At 42.6% G+C, this 18,062-nt stretch overlaps 1 long non-coding RNA gene across 1 annotated transcript in view; it reads right to left on the reverse strand.

Annotated features, from left to right (window-relative positions):
* The window catches only part of LOC122442098, a 71,064-nt gene extending 53,767 nt beyond the window's left edge, over positions 1-17,297 (reverse strand). The window contains exon 1 of the long non-coding RNA XR_006269547.1: positions 16,960-17,297. This is a non-coding gene — a long non-coding RNA (uncharacterized LOC122442098). The remainder of the gene's footprint in view (positions 1-16,959) is intronic.
* Between the last annotated feature and the right edge of the window lie 765 nt (positions 17,298-18,062).

Consider the following 18,062-nt stretch of genomic DNA (forward strand, 5'->3'; position numbering starts at 1 on the left):
GCTCCTCTGTCCATGGGATTTTTTTTCAGGCAAGAATACAGTAGTGGGTTGCCATTTCCTCCTTCAAGGGATCTTCCTGACCCAGGGATTGAACCCAAGTCTCCAGTGTCTCCTGCACTGCAGGTGTATTCTTAACCACCAAGCCACCTGAAAACCTGCTATATTTTATTTTGTGACTTATTATAAGTTCATGTATATTTTTTTGTGTATTCGGATGTATACTGCAACTAGTTCTATATTTTCTTTAATCTTTCATTTAAATTTATCTCAAATGTTCCTTAAATTGTATTTCCAGTTTGTTTTCTAATTAAACTGTTTCATTTTGAAATAATTGTAGCTTGACTTGCAACAAGAAACAGCGCAAAGGGATTTCATGTGGTCTCTACCCAGTTTCTCCCAAAGACAACACTTTGCAAAACCACAAGACAGTATCACAATCATAATATTAATACTGGTACAGCAGGATATAGATGGTTGCACCACCAAGCTGTGTGACCCTTCACAGGACACCCATTTCGCTCCCAACCATGCCCCTTTCTTACCCCATACAATAGGAATCTGCCCTTCATTTGTATAATGTCAGCATTTCAAAATGTTATGTAAATGGAATCATACAGTAAATACCTTCTTGGAATTTTCTCCTTTCACTCAACATAATTTTCTAGTGATGTATCTAGGTTGAGACATCTATCAATAATTTGTCCTTTTTTACTGTTGAGTAGTATTTCCTGGTATGGATGTTTCACAGTTTATTTAACCCATTGAAGAGCATCTGGGTTGTTTCCAGATTTGGGCTCTATGAATAAAACTGCTATGAACATTTGTGTACGGGTTTCAAGTGAACTTAAATTTTCGTATTTTTCTGGGATTAATGCCTGGGAATGCAACTGCTGGTTATATGGTAGTTGAATGTTTAGTTTTTTGAGAAACTTCCAGACTTTTCTAAAGTGGCTATACCATTTTCCATTGCCACCAGTGACATATGAATAATCCAGTTTGTCCACATCTGTGCCAATATTGATGCTGTCATTTTAAAAAAGATCTAGTCATTCTGATGAATGCTTTTATCCTGCATTTCATGAGCAGATAATAACATTGAATAGCTTTGCATGTCTTTATTTGCCATCTGTATATCTTCTACAGTGAGATGTCTTTTTATGTCTCTTATACATCTTCTAATTAGACTGTTTATTTCTTTACTGTTGAATTTTGAGAGTTGTTTATACATTCTAGAAAGCAGTCCTTTGGTGACTATGTGATTTTCAAATATTTTATCCCTATCTGTAGCCTGTCTTTTCACTTTTTAACAGAGTCTTTTGCAGGGCAAAAGTTTTTAATTATGATCAAGTCAAAATCATCAGTTTCTTCTTTTATGGATTTTATTTTTGGAGACAAGTCTAAGAACTCTTTACCTATCTTGAGAGTCTAAATATCTCCCCTATTTTTTCTTAAAATTTTAGTGTTTTACATTTAATTCTATTATCTGCTTTGAGTTATCTTTGAGGTTTCCCAGGTGGTGTTAGTGGTAAAGAATTTACCTACCAATGCAGGAGACACAGGAGATGCGGGTTCAATCCCTGGGTTGGAAAGATCCCCTAGAATAGGAAATGGCAACCACTTCAGTATTCTCACCTGGAAAATCCCATGGACAGAGGAGCCTGGTGCACTACTGTCCATGGGGGTTGCAAAGAGTCAGACACGATTGAGCACAAACACAGCCTCCAAGATGTGAAGTTAAGTTCTCAGTTCTTTTTTCTTTTGATATATGTTTGTTAAATTTTTTGGTACCATTTGCTGAAAATACTATCCCTCCTTCATTGACTTGCTTTTGCATCTTTCTCAAAAACCAGTTGTGTGGTTGTTTTTGGAGTCTATATTATGTTTCTTTTGCCTATGAGTCTCTATCTCTCCACAAATACCACACAGTCTTGATCACTGTAGCTACAGAAAATCTTGAAGTTAAGTAGACTGACACCTCTCATTTCATTTGCTTAAAAGACTGTTTTGGGAGTAGTTTTAGATTCATAACAAAGTTGAGAGGAAGGTGCAGAAATTGCCCATATAGTCACTGTCCCCACACATGTATGCTGCTGCTGCTGCTGCTAAGTCATTTTTTCAGGTGTGTCCGACTCTGTGCGACCCCATAGACGGCAGCCACCAGGCTCCACCACCCCTGAGATTCTCCAGGCAAGAACACTGGAGTGGGTTGCCATTTCCTTCTCCAATGCATGCAAGTGAAGTCACTTAGTCGAGTCCAACTCTTCTCGACCCCACGGACTGCAGCCTACCAGGCTCCTCCGTCCATGGGATTTTCCAGGCAAGAATACTGGAGTGGGCTGCCATTGCCTTCTCCCCACACATGTATAGCCCCCCTGTTATCAACAACACTCACCAGACTAGTGCGTTTTTTACCAAGGATGAATCTACATTGATACATCATGATTACCCAAAGTCCCTAGTTTACTTGAGCATTCCTTTTTGATGTTGTGCGTTCTATGGTTAGACAAATGCACAATGAAATCTATAGATCATTTTGGTATCATACAGAGTATTTTCACTTCCCTAAAAATATCCTGAGCTGTGCCTATGCCCTCTCCCATACCCTTACCAACAGCTACCAGTCTTCTTGTCTACACAGTTTTGCCTTTTCCAGAATGTCATATACAGCTGACCCTTGAACAACGTGGATTTGAACTGTATAGATCCACATACAGGCTGGCTTTTTCAATAAATACTACAACAATACATGGCTCAGATGGTAAAGAATGCATATTACCAGTGGAAAAGGCCTCTGTCACCTACAATGCAGGAGACAGAGCTCAATTTCTGGTTTGGGAAGATCCCCTGGAGAAGGGAATGGCAACTCACTTCGGAATTCTGGAGAATCCCAGGGACAAAGGATCCTGGCAGGCTATAGTCCACGGGATTGCAAAGAGTTGGACACAAGTGAGCGACTAACACTCACTTTCATGACAGTACTACACACTCCAAAGTTGGTTGAATCAGCAGATACAGAGACTCAGATAAAAAGGGATGACTATAAGGTTATCCATGGATTGCCAGCAGGATCAGTATCCCTACCACCCACATTGTTCAAGGGTCAATTGCATTATAGTTGGAATCATATCGTATATACCTTGTCAGATAGGCCTTTTCCACTGGTAATATGCATTAAGTTTCCTCTTTATGTTTTCATGGCTTGATAGCTCGTTTCACTTTAGTGATTAATGACATTCCATTGTCACGTGCCAGAGTTGGTGTATCTTCTTACCAAGTCATTCTGGTTGCTTTAGTTCAGTTCAGTTCAGTTCAGTTCAGTTCAGTTCAGTTGTTCAGTCATGTCCGACTCTTTGCGACCCCATGAATCTCAGCATGCCAGGCCTCCCTGTCCATCACCAACTCCCGCAGTTTACTCAAACTCATGTCCATCGAGTCAGTGATGCCATCCAGCCATCTCATCCTCTGTCGTCCCCTTCTCCTCCTGCCCCCAATCCCTCCCAGCATCAGGGTCTTTTCCAATGAGTCAACTCTTTGCATGAGGTGGCCAAAGTATTGGAGTTTCAGCAGCATCAGTCCTTCCAATGAACACCCAGGACTGATCTCCTTCAGGATGGACAGGTTGGATCTCCTTGCAGTCCAAGGGACTCTCAAGAGTCTTCTCCAACACCATAGTTCAAAAGCATCAATTTTTCGGGGTTCAGCTTTCTTCACAGTCCAACTTTCACATCCATACATGACCACTGGAAAAACCATAGTCTTGACCAGATAGACCTTTGTTGGCAAAGTAATGTCTCTGGTTGCTTCAGTTCAGTTCAATTCAGTCACTCAGTCCTGTCCAACCCTTTGTGACCCCATGGACTGCAGCACGCCAGGCTTCCCTGTCCATCACTAACTCCTGGAGTTTACTCAAACTCATGTCCATTGGGTCAGTGATGTCATTCAACCATCTCATCCTCTGTCATCCCCTTCTCCTCCTGCCTTCAATCTTTTCTAGCATCAGGGTCTTTTCAAATGAGTAAATTCTTTGCATCAGGTGGCCAAAGTATTGGCGTTTCAGCTTCAGCATCAGTCATTCCAATGAATGTTCAGGCTGATTTCCTTTAGGATGGACTGGTTGGATCTCCTTGCAGTCCAAGGGACTCTCAAGAGTCTTTTCCAATACCATGGTTCTAAAGCATCAATTCTTTGGTGCTCAGCTTTCTTTATAGTCCAACTCTCACATCCATACATGACTACTGGAAAGTTTTGGCAATTATGAATAGAGCTTCTATAAACATCTGTGTGCAGGTTTTTTTGGTGAATATGTTTTTAGCTCCTTTGAGTAAACATTAAGGAGCACAATGGCTGGATCAGATGGTAAGAGGACATCTAATTTTGTGCAGCCCATTTGGAAGACAGTTTGCTTCGCATTCTTCCCAGCATTCTGTGTTGTCAGTGCTCTGGATTTTGGCCATGCTAACAGGTAGGTGGGGATAGCTCATTGTTGTATGATTTATATTCTTCATGCCATATGATGTGGAGCATCTTTTCATAGATTTATATACCATCTGTGCATCTTCTTTGGTGAAGTATCTGTTAGGTCTTTGGTCAATTTTTTAATGATGCCATGAATTTTGAATGCTGTTATATGGTCATGTAGCCATTCTCCCATGTTACTCACCCCTCTCTCCTCAACCTCATCATCCCTCCTTCCTTCAATCCTGTCTCTGAAATTCCTAGTCACTTCTCATGCACAGCACACTGGCTCCATCCCCTCATGACAGCCTGTTCAGACCTTGTCTAAAGAACAGTCTCATTTTTCTCTCTGAACTTTTATTTGTTTTGTTTTCAGAGTTATTCATTGAAACACTGCAGGGGGTACGTCTCACATAGAATATGCTGTGAACAAGTCCTGGATCTGTCTGCCTGGAACTTAGGCCTGGGTGTGGTACAGACTTCAGCTCTTTGACTGGTAACATATGTCTTCAACACACTCTTTCTCATCTGCCATTTGTCTTACAATGTTTGTTGTTTTATCCTGCTGTATAAACATATTTATTTGCATAAAACCTGTATTTGAAGTTGAATATACAGCTTTCCCTTTAGGTGTATTTACTTTTCAGGCTTATGTAAAAAATCCTTCTCTGCCTAAAAGTTACAAAATATTATTCACATTTGTTGTGTGTGCATTTCTTTCACAGTAAGAAATTCCTTTCATTTTCTTTACATCTGAGTGAGTTCCATTCCAGGAGCATGTTCATAAGTCCAATTTGTTCTTAAGTCCCACAAAGTCAGCCCAGGTGTTCAACTAACACAATCAGTATATAGAACTGTACTATAATAGGTTTATAATACTTTTCACACAAATAATACATAAAAACAAACACAAAAAATAAAGAAAACAGTTTTTAATCTTTTGATCCAGTTCCTTGAAAAGTACAGTAGTAAGTACAGTGCACCAGCTGGCACACAGAGGCTGGCATCAAGCGAAAAGGCAAGAAGGGTTACTGACTCCTCTCGACTGGAGGGGTTACAGACTGGAGGAGGGAGAGGAGGGGGAGATGGTAGAGCTGAAGGGCCGTCAGCAACAGGAGACGGAGGACGAGCTGCAGGTTCACTCACGCCTGACGCTGAGGGGACTCACGACCCCATCTCTGAAAGTCTGAAACCTGAAGGTTTGGCTGTAAGGGACTTACTGTATTGCCTTATTTCTGTGTGTGTGTTTTTTTTTTTTAATATTTGATTCTATTGGAAACAATACATGTAAATCCATGGCTGATTCATATCAATGTATGACAAAACCCACTGGAAAAAAAAAATAATAAAAAAAAATAAATAAATAAAATAAAAAAAAAAATAAAAAAAAAAAAAAAAGAAAGGAGCTGAAGACCCTGCCTTCTTCTCCCACTTGCCAAAGAATTTGTCTGACATCATTTACATGTTAAAGAATTATTCTCTGCTGAATTGAGATGGCATCTTTCTTTCACATACTCAGTCTCTATTTATGCTTGAGTCTTTCTCTGGATTCAAGCATACACACTACTGTATATAATATAGTGAAGAAGGACCTACTGAACAGCACAGGGAACTCTTCTCAGTTCTCTGTACTGACGTACATTTGAAAAGAATCTAAATAAGAGTGGATATATGTATTTGGATAACTGGTTCACTTTGCAGTGCAGAAGAAACTGACACAATATTGTGCACAACTATACTTCAATAATTTTTTTTAAATAAAAGGAAATTTCTAAACAAAGAAGATTAAATTCTTATCTGGGTCTCTCCTCTTCCCTGACCTTGGTGTTTTATATGTTGCTAGTTGTGTCCTTCATAGCATCATTGTTAAAAAATGAGATTATCTCTACTCTCCACTCCCAATCATGACTTTATCTCGGTGATTCTAAAGATATTATATTGGGGTTCAAGGTCCTAGACTGTCAGAGTTATGTGGGTGGGATCAAAGTCATCTGAGGCCAGCCCCAGCAAGGCATGGATGGGGAAACCAAAGACATAAAAACAGAGCAATGTGACTGTTGATGGATAGAGAGTCATCACCAGGCCCAGGATTTAAGTCATGTTTACACACTTTGCTTCTACCCTTCACCTTTGTTCCTACCACGTCGCACGTCCTTGTAATCTACCTCTGCTCACTGTGCTGGTCCCCTTCTCCCCACCCCAGTGCATGCTACCCAGACCTCCTAATGTGATCTTGGAAAAGCAGAAGCTGGGGAGGAGAGAAGCGAGGTTGGTGTGTTCTCTGTGTGGAAAATGCTATCATGTTATACCCTGTGGGGCTTGTCCTGAGCTATCTGTGAAGTAAGAAGACCCTGAAGTCAGGGCTGCTTGACTCTGGAAGCTCTCTGATCATGTGGGACTTGAGGTGGACATGGCTGTCCTACCACCCCTGGTGTGGGACATCAGGGATGCCAGCTGGCCCGGAGCCTAGAGGCAGCGGGGGCAGCCCTAGGCCAGGTGCCCAGTGATGAGTGTGATGGAAATGCAGCAGAAGCCCAACAGACCCACAGCAGGGAGGTTTCTGAAAGACAAGCACCTGGCTTCTCTGTGAGTTGAACACAACCAGGGCACGAGTGTGAGGCTGGGAGAGTGTGTGTGTTCTGGGGGTCTGTGACTGAGATCAGCGATGTGAACCAGGTGGCAAGAAGCGGGTGTCTGTGAATGCTGGGAGGATGGTGTTTAAAGAGGAAAATATGGGATGGAAAATGTGGACCTTCTCCTGGCTGTAGCGGGAGTGATGCCTGCTTCTCCTGGGTCAATGCTGGATCCAGACACAGCACTTGAGGGGTTTCTGAACCCACCCCCTTCTGAGGCTCTCATGTGGTACCCGACACCTGGGCCTTGGCTGGGAGGGACTGTGGGACCTGGTGACCCCAGGGCAGTTTCCTGGGCAGCCCTCAGCAGGTTTATCACCAAGGCCGCTTAGTGCCAGAGAGGAAGATGAGGATAAATAATGGCCGTGGCCCATGGGATTTATTTCAAATGTCATAGAGGGCATTCTCAGGCCTTCCAGAAATAACAGAGAACATTTTTCCAAGGGGTATAATTTCTGCTTCACGGAGGAGGAGCAACACAAATTTTGCAGCCCAAAAGTCCCCCCATTTTTCTTCTTTTTGACCTCATTTTTTCATACCGAGTGGAGGTGGCCCAGGAACCCTGGGGTTACGTGTGTTTTCCCACGTTGCCTTGGACACCCAGTATGTTGGTGGAGCTCTGACTGTTCCGAGATTAGCACTATTCAAAATATGCTACCTTTGCCCCCAAGCATGAGGCCTGCAGTTTTTCAAGGCTGAGACCTGTCAGAAGAGGAAGCAGAAGCGAGTTGTGGGAAAGCTTGATAATAACGTGGGCAAGAGGAGAGTATTCTTCTCAACAGGCCTCGGAAGCAAGATTCCTGGGGAAGTCAGGCTCAGCTGGTAACAAAAACAAGGAGCAGGTACTTAGAATGCTCATAATTCTAAAACGAATTCTAAAATACAAAATCTCGGCAGTTCTGTTTTAAGAGTACATCACTATGTAAATATTAACAGATGGGGATACTGACTCAGAATAGTTACTCCTCATAGTAAGTGGCTCCCCTGGAGGAACCTTAGCATCTTCCCTGGGGACGGAGGAAGCAGAAGCTTGTGCCTCCCCAGGCGGTTAGAGGGATGAGATGCTCGGCTGCTCTCACTAGTTGCCAGTTTTCTTCGTGGATTTCCACCATGTGCACCATCAATCAGGGAGGCAGGCAGGAAGTCACCCATTAGGGTAGGTTCTCATGCAGTGTTTTGGGGGAAGCACTAGATGTTTGTCTACCCTGGGGTTGGGGAGGCCCCACAGGAACAGGTTGTTGTGGACTGAATGGCTGTTTCCCCCAAAATTCGTGTGTTGAAGCCCTGACACCTAATGTGAGGGTATTGTGTTGTCATTGTGTAGTTGCTCAGTCGTGTCCGACTCTTTGTGACCCTATGGACTGTAGCCCACCAGACTCCTCTGTGCATGGGATTCTCCAGGCAAGAATACTGGAGGGGGTTGCCAGGCCCTTCTCCAGGGCATCTTCCTGAGCCAGGGATTGAACCCAGGCCTCTTGTGTTTCCTGCATTGGCAGGCAGGTTCTTTACCACTGGGTCACCTGGGAAGAGCAATGTGAGGGTATTAGGAGATGCGTATGTTTAAATGAGGCCATGAGGTAGAGCACTGTGTTGGGATCAGTACCTGTAGGAGGACAGGGAAAGCACCAAAACTTCTCCACTAGTATCTGGTGCCAAGAAGAAGGCCCTCGGCAGACCCTGGATCTGCCAGCACCTGGTCCTGGGCTCCTCCATCTGCAGAATTTCTAGGAAGACCTCAGCTGTAAGTCCCCCAGGTTGGGGCATTTCACTCTGCCAGCCCGAGTAGACTAAGGCGAAATAGGCAGTTCCATGTCAGAGATGGCCGGGCCCCAGACTCACCTCCACCGTCCCTGTAACTGAATGACCTTGCACGGCTCTGAACTCAGTGACCCAACAATCCCACTTCTGGGCATACACACTGAGGAAACCAGATCTGAAAGAGACACGTGCACCCCAGTGTTCATCGCAGCACTGTTTATAATAGCCAGGACATGGAAGCAACCTAGATGCCCATCAGCAGATGAATGGATAAGGAAGCTGTGGTACATATACACCATGGAATATTACTCAGCCATTAAAAAGAATTCATTTGAACCAGTCCTAATGAGATGGATGAAACTGGAGCCCCTTATACAGAGTGAAGTAAGCCAGAAAGATAAAGAACATTACAGCATACTAACACATATATATGGAATTTAGAAAGATGGTAACGACAACCCTATATGCAAAACAGAAAAAGAGACACAGAAGTACAGAACAGACTTTTGAACTCTGTGGGAGAAGGCGAGGGTGGGATGTTTCAAGAGAACAGCATGTATATTTTCTATAGTGAAACAGATCACCAGCCCAGGTGGGATGCATGAGACAAGTGCTCGGGCCTGGTGCACTGGGAAGACCCAGAGGAATCGGGTGGAGAGGGAGGTGGGAGGGGGGATCGGGATGGGGAATACGTGTAAATCTATGGCTGATTCATATCAATGTATGACAAAACCCACTGAAAAAAAAATAAATAAATAAAGGAAAAAAAAAATGAACTCAGTACTTCTAAAACAGAGATAATGTCTTCCTTTTAGGACTACTGTTCCGTCTAGAACACACACATCCAACCCTTGACTCCTGCTTCCCCCTCTATGTGTATATAATGCATCCGGCCCTATACACTTGGTACATGGTTGCACCTCAATATACTATTCTTATTGTCTGCGTGCATGCATGTTAAGTTGCTTCAGTTATGTCTGACTCTTTGAGACCCCAAGGACTGTAGCCCACCTGGCTCCTCTGTCCATAGGATGCTCCAGGCAAGAATACTGGAATGGGTTGCCACGCCCTCCTCCAGGGCATCTTCCCCACCCAGGGATCCACCCAGGGTCTCCAGGAAGATTCTTTACCATGGAGCCACAAGGGAAGCCCAATTCTTATTGTCTACTGGTTTATACAAATAGAAGCTCTTTTAGAGCTGCCATCTATATGGTGACGGTGACGCGCTAAAGGAGACATTTAGAAACTGGACTTTAAAGTGGAGGAACCAACTGGATGTGGAAGTCCTAAATCTGGAGGGACTCAGATTTGACTTATTTTTAGTATACTTTAATGTGGAAACTAAAAAGGTAGCATGCATTCTACTCTAGAGGTAAGCACCCAATAATAAGCCCCTATGAATAGTGAAGAAAAATTGCTATACACAGCTTTTCCGTTTTTGATGAATAGGCTCCGATGCCACAGTAATGGTATTTAGTAAATTATAATGCTTCCATTAAATTATAGTCCTGTGGCAAGTAGTTGTGAATTCAATTACACTGCTTGGCTTCTAGCTATCCTGCATATTTCATCAAAAGTTGATTTGCCACTGATGGCAATAGCTCCACATTTCTATGAGGAAAAGAATGCATTTGGCAAAATTTGGGTTGAAAGTCAACCAGCGAATGAGAGGCTTATTGGAGTCCTCCATCAGCTGGGAACTTTTGTGGTCACCCTCCACTGACACGGGGATGCCCTGAGACCCTGTGCTAGGGAGGCAGTCTTTTGTGCTGCTCCTTCTATTCAAGCCTACTGTCCAGCAGTCCCAAGAGAGGGGAAAATGTGGTTCTCCTCAATTTTCAGGTGAAACCAAAGGCGGATCCCACCTGGAAAAGGAAGACTCCAGCGCATAAGTCTGCCAGGAAACCTCAAGTTCAAGTTAGCCCTTCTAGAACATGAACTCCAGTTAGTGACAGGAGACCTGAGAGTCAGCTTTCAGGGGTTCAAGTTTCTTTAGTGGATAGGATCTGAATTAACTAGTCCTCCTGAGCAGTGCTAAAACTTCACTGGAGACTGAGAAATCTTCAAAGAGAGGTCAAAGGCAGGAAGACATTGGCATGACCCAAAGAATGGGGCAAACAGCATTACTTACCTCAAGTGTTGATGTGAAGAGTAAATGAATAATGCATGTAATATACGTGAAACAGCACCTGGACTTTAAGAATGTTACATGTAAGTATTATTATTGTTATTAAGCATATTATATATTATTATCACACCTTGAGGAACTCTGTGGTCCACAGAGAATATTGGGAATCATAGCCAAAAAGGAATTCTTGAGAGTGAACCAGTCATTGTTGTTTAATCCCTCAGTCATGTCCAACTCTTTACCACCACATGGACTGCAGCACGCCAGGCTTCCCTGTCCATTACCATCTCCAGGAGTCTGCTCAAATTCATGCCAACTGAGTCGGTGATGCCATCCAACCATCTCACCGTCTGTCACCCTCTTCTCCACCTGCCTTCAATCTTTCCCAGCATCAGAGTCTTTCCAGTGAGTGGGCTCTTGGCATCAGGTGGCCAAAGTATTGGAGCTTCAGCTTCAGCATCAGTCCTTCCAATGAATATTCAGGGAGTCAATAGTTGTCTCCACTTTGAGGTGTAAGATGACCTTGGTTCCATGTCTACTTGGTAGAGGAACACACTTTCCAAGCCTATGACCTGATTGTGATGCAGGACTAGGATTTGGATCCTATCATACTATGGTACCTCCTCCTAGACCCCCATTGCCACACAACCAAGATATCACAGAACTGAACTGATTAACAAGCTCCCTGTTTCTAGGACTTCATTTATTAACTTATTAATTGAGGTTCACACTATAATACTGTAAAGTCTGATTTGGGCCACATTTGGGAGTATTTGGGCAGCTGCGTAGCTGAGAGCTTGGTTTCCCTGATGGCTCAGTGGGTATAGAATCCTCCTGCAATGCAGGAGACACAGGAGGCTTGGGTTCAGTCCAGTATTCTTGCCTGGAGAATCTCATGGACAGGGGAGCCTGGTGAGCTACATACATTGAGTCACAAAGAGTCAGACCAAGACTCTCTGAGTGACTAAGCACACACACACACACACACACACACACAGAGCTGAGAACACGCCAAGGCAGAGGACCTGTGTATCAAGAGGAAAAAGGAAATCCCCTATAGACATTGAGAGGTGATGTTGATTCCTGCAAGGTTCTAGAATGTCCCCAAATTCGGCATGAGAAGCTTTCAGTGATGTCTGGTTCTCCCAACAGCTGGTCAGAGGATTGAACTCTGCTTCCCAGAAGTTGAGGGTGGGTGTGCAGAAAGAGGTGATACAGATCAGTTCTTATTACTGGGGCATGGCTCTGAGCCTGCTCCTCTCTGCTCCCCATGGCAGAAGTACATGTTGGCATGAGACTACCTAGAGGGCAAAGTACTCTGGTATTCTCAGCTAACTCCAGGAGGACAGCTATCTTGGAGAGGAACTAAACTTGTCTTTGTCATCCACTGTTATTTTGGTCTTTTTTTTTTTTTTTTGTATTTGTTTCTTTTTTAAATTGAAGCATAATCATCCGTCTTTCTTTTTTACTAATGTATGGAAGCATAGTCTACCTTGATTGATATTATATGGTTTGTAAAGGAATAGGTCTAACTAAAGAGACAAGAGGAACTATACACAATTCCATTATGTGATGAATATATTGTAGTTTGTTTGTTTTTATTATGCTGTTAGACTAGCAAACTGGGGCAATAATGCTCATTTCATTACTTAGTTTCCATTACACTTTTTGAAAAAATATTTATTAAAGTCTCTTGAGCAAGAAGAAAAAGTATGAGCTCAGTGCTATAAGAGTCAGATTGAATTTTAACACATTAATTAATGTATTAAAATGAATCTGAGCAAACCCTCTGGTGAACTATCATGGGGTTGGTTCATTCTTTGAACTATGGGTATGCATTCAGTCAGTTAGTAGTGTACAACTCTTCAGGACCCCATGGGCTATAGCCCACCAGGCTCCTCTGTCCATGGCATTTTCCAGGCAAGAATACTGGAGCAGGTTTCCATTTCCTTCTTCAAGGGATCTTTCCCACCCAGGGATTGAACCTGCATCTCTTATGTCTCCTAGGTTGGCAGGCAAGTTCTTTACCAACTGAACCACTGGGGAAGTCCTTCATTCTTTGCTCTGTACCCTCCATAAAAGAAGGAATGGTTGGAACCAGGATTTATTATATTCTTGCTAAACATCCAAAATAAACTAGATTAAATTCAAATTAAATTATGTTCAGTTATATGTTATATTAATTTAATAGCATAATATAAAGTTTCTATGATCACTTAATGCAATGTTATTTATTTTCTCAAAAGGTTGGTAAACACCTGTCCAAGACTAGGAGAGCTATCCAAGACTAGGAAAATCTTGCCAGGCTCCTTTGTCCATAGAATTCTCCGGATAAGAATACTGGAGTGAGTTGCCATTTCCTTCTCCAGGGAATCTTCCCAACCAAGTGATGGAACATGAGTCTCTTTCTTTGCAGGCAGATGTTTTGCCATCTGAGCCACCAGGGAAGCCCAGCAGGAGAATAGTTAAATATATTGCAACTTGTGTCCTTGAAGAACATTGAATGTCACTGGGTTTGTTAAAGATATAATGTTAAATTAAAAGATGGAGTAATTACAACATTATAGACAGTGTCGCCCAGTGTGGTTTTAAAAGGAAAGGACCATGGTAGGGAGGCTCAAGAGGAAGGGGATATATGGACACATTATAGCACAGTACAAACTAACACAACATCAAGTGTGTGTGCTCAGTCACTGGGTCATGTCTGTCTCTTCACAACCCCAAGGATTGTAGCCTGCTAGGCTCCTCTGTTCATGGAATTTTCCAGGCAAGAATACTGGAATAGATTGCCATTTTCCTTCTCCAGGGGGTCTTCCCAACCCAGGGATCAAAATTGGCATCTCTTGTGTCTCCTGAATTGGCAGGCAGATTCCTTACCATTAGTGCCACTTGGGAAGCCCAACACAACATTATACACCAATTAAAAAAAAAAGAAGAAAAAAGGACCAGAGTACCCAAAGATGATTCTTCTTCTTTCTTTCTCTTTTTACATTTCCAGTAACTTTTTATATAGATGGGTATTATTTTTATAATGAAAGTAACATACTTTTAAAAAGAGGGAAAACTTTATATATAATGATTTCAATACTCTATGGCTGTCTTGTTTTCAGTGGTCCATTTGAGGTTACTTTATGGCCCATGGTTTGAAATAAAAGACATTTGATTAAAAAAAAAATAAAAAGCTTCCTAACAGATATATAAAGAACTTTGTCAAAAAATGTATGAGAAAAAAAAAATCCCCTGGATTTTTCTCAAATGCTATCTGCTCTCATTCATTCACACATTTTTCTTCTATTTGCTTGTCCATTCAACACATCAGTATTGAGAACCCAGGTTGCTCAAGGTCATGGGTGCACTAAGTTGACTATTTGCCAGCTCTTTAAGTACAGGTCAGGGGCTTTCCTGATAGCTCAGTTGGTAGAGACTCAGCCTGTAATGCAGGAGACCCCGGTTCGATTCCTGGGTTGGGAAGATCTCCTGGAGAAAGGATAGGCTATCCACTCCAGTATTCTTGGGCTTCCCTTGTGGCTCAGCTGGTAAAGAATCCCCCTGTAATGCAGGAGACCTGGGTTCGATCCCTGGGTTGCTAAGATCCCCTGGAGAAGGGAAAGACTACCCACTCCAGTATTCTGGCCTAGAGAATTCTATGGATTGTATAGTCCATGGAATCGCACAGAGATGGACACGACTGAGTGACTTTCACTTTCACTTCACTTTTCACTAAGTACAGGTCTTGTTCTTCACTGTACTTGAGCGTTCAGAACCACTGAATTCCACTGTTGAGCTGTATGTTACAATATTACTGCTGGTGTATTGTGAAAATTGCAGTGTGTACTCATTGTTCCTTCTCCCTGTCCCAATTTCCTTCCTTCCAGTTGATGGTGAATTACAACAGATGCAGAGAGAAGAGGCCAGAGTGGCAACCTAAGTCATCACAGCTGGGGACCAAGTGGACAGTGGGTCAGATTCTACAGGTGCAGCTATGCTGCACTTTGTATCTGGGACACTTCCCTAAGAATGAAAAGCAAAATGAAAGAAAGCACGCAGGTCAAAGATTTGAGGCTGTTATCCAGAAACCAGGGAAAACAAGCAAGAGGAGCTGGGGTTGTTAAGCCAAGATATGCACATTTGATGCAACTAGTTAATTTGTTCAGATCCTTAGGGAACATCTACCTTCTAAAGTAAAGTAATGTCATTGCTATTCAGTCGTTGTCATGTCCAACTCTCTACGACTGCATGGATTACAGCATGCCAGGCTCCTCTGTCCACAATCTCCCAGAGTTTGCGCAAACTCATGTCTATTCAGTCAGTGATGCTATCTAACCATCTCATCCTCTGTCGTTCCCTTCTCCTTTTGCCTTCACTTTGTCAGCATCAGGATCTTTTCCAATGAGTTGGCTCTTTGCGTCAGGTGGCCAAAGTATTGGAGCTTCAGCTTCAGCATCAGTCCCAATAGTCAGGGTTGATTTCCTTTAGGGTTGACTGGTTTGATCTCCTTACTGTCCAAGGGACTCTCAAGAGTCTTCTCCAGCTTCAATATGACTTTAAAAAAATCAAGAGCAAAAATGATGTATTGTAGCAAACAGGCCCTTAGAAGTGGGTGCCCACTTCTGCACACTTACACCTTCACTCTCCCAGGTGTAGAGCTCCTGAGAGACACCTATCAGTATTGGTTTTATGTTGAATTCGCTGAACCTTCACTTTTCAACATCAATTAATTTATAGTAGGTGCTTTTAATATGCTAAAATATAGTAGAATGTGGAGAAGGAAAATTTTAACAGCCATGGAAGCTTCCATTGCCCCTGCCTCCAGGCACTATATCTTGTACTGTAATTTTAAAAATCATAAGTCATGGGGAAGAAAGCATTTCACAAGCCTCTTGGGAAATAGCTCTCTCTTCTGTTCCCTGTGGATTGTTATTTGGAAAAAAAAAATCCTCAGAATTAGAGGACTGGGCAATTTTGCTTTGTTTCTTTACTGATAATGAGATAGCAGAGGTAAATATATTTTATTTGAACTGTGATTATTTTTGTTTAAAAACTAAGATATCCTTATAAAAATTCAGAAACTATAAGAACATATTTTTATACATATAACTTTACTTTTAAACATATTTAAAAGTAAAAGTAACCCTGATTTTCCTCATAGACATAGTCATTGTTTATATGTATAGTTAGACAGTTAGAAATACACACATATAATTTCACTTAAAAATTATACAGTTCTTTATATATAAAATAATCTCAAGTGTGTATATTTATAGAATATTTTGCATTTTCCTACTGCTTTATATATACAATTTTTTCTTAGCATTTAAAATATAAATTGACATACCTCTTTTTATAAACCTCATTTTATTGGCTGCATAATATTCCGTTGTATATTCACAATGGTGATTTTTTTTTTAAGGTAAAAATTCCCCTTGGGTGTAAAATCATAGATTGGTACTCTTCCTACCTGCAGAAGTATCGTGCAACTCTAAGAAGATAATTCTTAGATCAACTGCTAAAAAGAATCCACAGACTCTGGCCAGCAGTAAGTACAAGTTCACCTACTCTCATCTAAAACTGGAAAGAGTTAACATATGTGCTGTCAAGCACAAGTGTGGGCAGGAAAGCCGTTCTCCTTAACCATTTTTAAATCACACCCAGGATGCATCTGGAAATGATGTCAGGCCAAGACAGAAGTATTCCTAAGTTCTAATGAAATCAGCAACAGGATCACGCGTGGGGCACCTCGGGACACCGACCTCCAAAAGTAGACCCCTTTCTCTCCATGTCTGTTCCATGACAAAATGTTGTCACTTGCTAATTAAATGCATAGAATCTCTTCTCGCTTTGTAAGATAGATTTCATTCGTATACATTATATAAAACCCCGTAACTTAAAAGGAGAAATTATAGGACTATTTCTGGCTGGGATTTTTTAATTCTGATTTTACTGAATGACTAAGCAGTCTTGAATTCATAAATATATCTCACTTACTCAGTTGTGTCCACAATAGATGGGTCTGCCATCTTCCTGTTCGCTGGCTTAGCCGATCGCCTGCACTTCCAGAATTAGAAGGGCCGCTGTCTAGACCTCCTGACGTGTGAGCGGCCCGGGCTGTGGTCCTCACAGGCTGCAGAACCGCTCCATCCCCACTCCGGAGCCGCCTTTAATCTTGGTACTGTTTGCAGACAGACTTTAAAAAGCTGCCCCGAGAATACATCCCTGCCAGTAGTTTAGTGTGTCGAGCTGAGGACGAGAATTTTGTTCTATTCTTGAGATGCAGCTATTTGTGTGGGGGGAGCTTTGGCCAATGGGAAAGAAAGCCGAAGGTCAGGAAAAGAACTCTGTGGGATCCCGCGCCCTGTGGGGTTCTGGAAGGGTCTTTCCTGGGAAGGGGGGAGATCTGGAAGGGTCAGCACACCCCAGGGGGCTGGCTGTTTTGTGGCTTCATGAGATATTAACCCCCAGCACTCCAGGGTGCAGATGAGAGATGTCGGAGCTAGACGAATTCTCTGTTTGCTTAAAAATTGTTTGCATTCTTTTCTTTCAAAAAATAATAAAATCCTCTAAAGGACTGTTTGTGGGCACTTGTCCAGAGGCAGAGATATAAAGGTAAATAGCTCTTTGTAGAGAACTGGACCCAGGGAGATTGGAGGGAAATGCAAAATGTGATATCCTGGAAACTAAATATGCTTTTCTTTTTAAAAAAGCGTTTGGGATCCACGTGCCATCCACCACACTAGTGGAGGAGGTTGCAGAGCGCTGGCAAGCCCCAGGCTGGGCGAGTGGCCGTCCCGCCCCCGTCTGTGTATCAGCGCTGCCACTGGCCACGGCCAGGGTTGGCTCAGGACTCCTTGTGTGAGTAAGAAACCGAGGAGAGGATAATTTATGGCGTGTGCTTTGAGATTCCCTTAAATAGAAAATACCAGCCGCTCAAGTTTTCTCAGCATGTTTGCTGCTCCCAGGCCGCTCGCCGAGCACATGACAAACACAGAGCCCCAGAAATGTCTGCAAAAAGGTTCAGGAGTGAGCCCAGCCTCCAGACTGCAAGGTCCCGAGCGACTTCCTAGTGACACGCAGCCCTGCAGAATGATGGC

Source organism: Cervus canadensis, chromosome 5 (genome assembly GCF_019320065.1).
Source record: "Cervus canadensis isolate Bull #8, Minnesota chromosome 5, ASM1932006v1, whole genome shotgun sequence".
Taxonomy (NCBI): domain Eukaryota; kingdom Metazoa; phylum Chordata; class Mammalia; order Artiodactyla; family Cervidae; genus Cervus; species Cervus canadensis.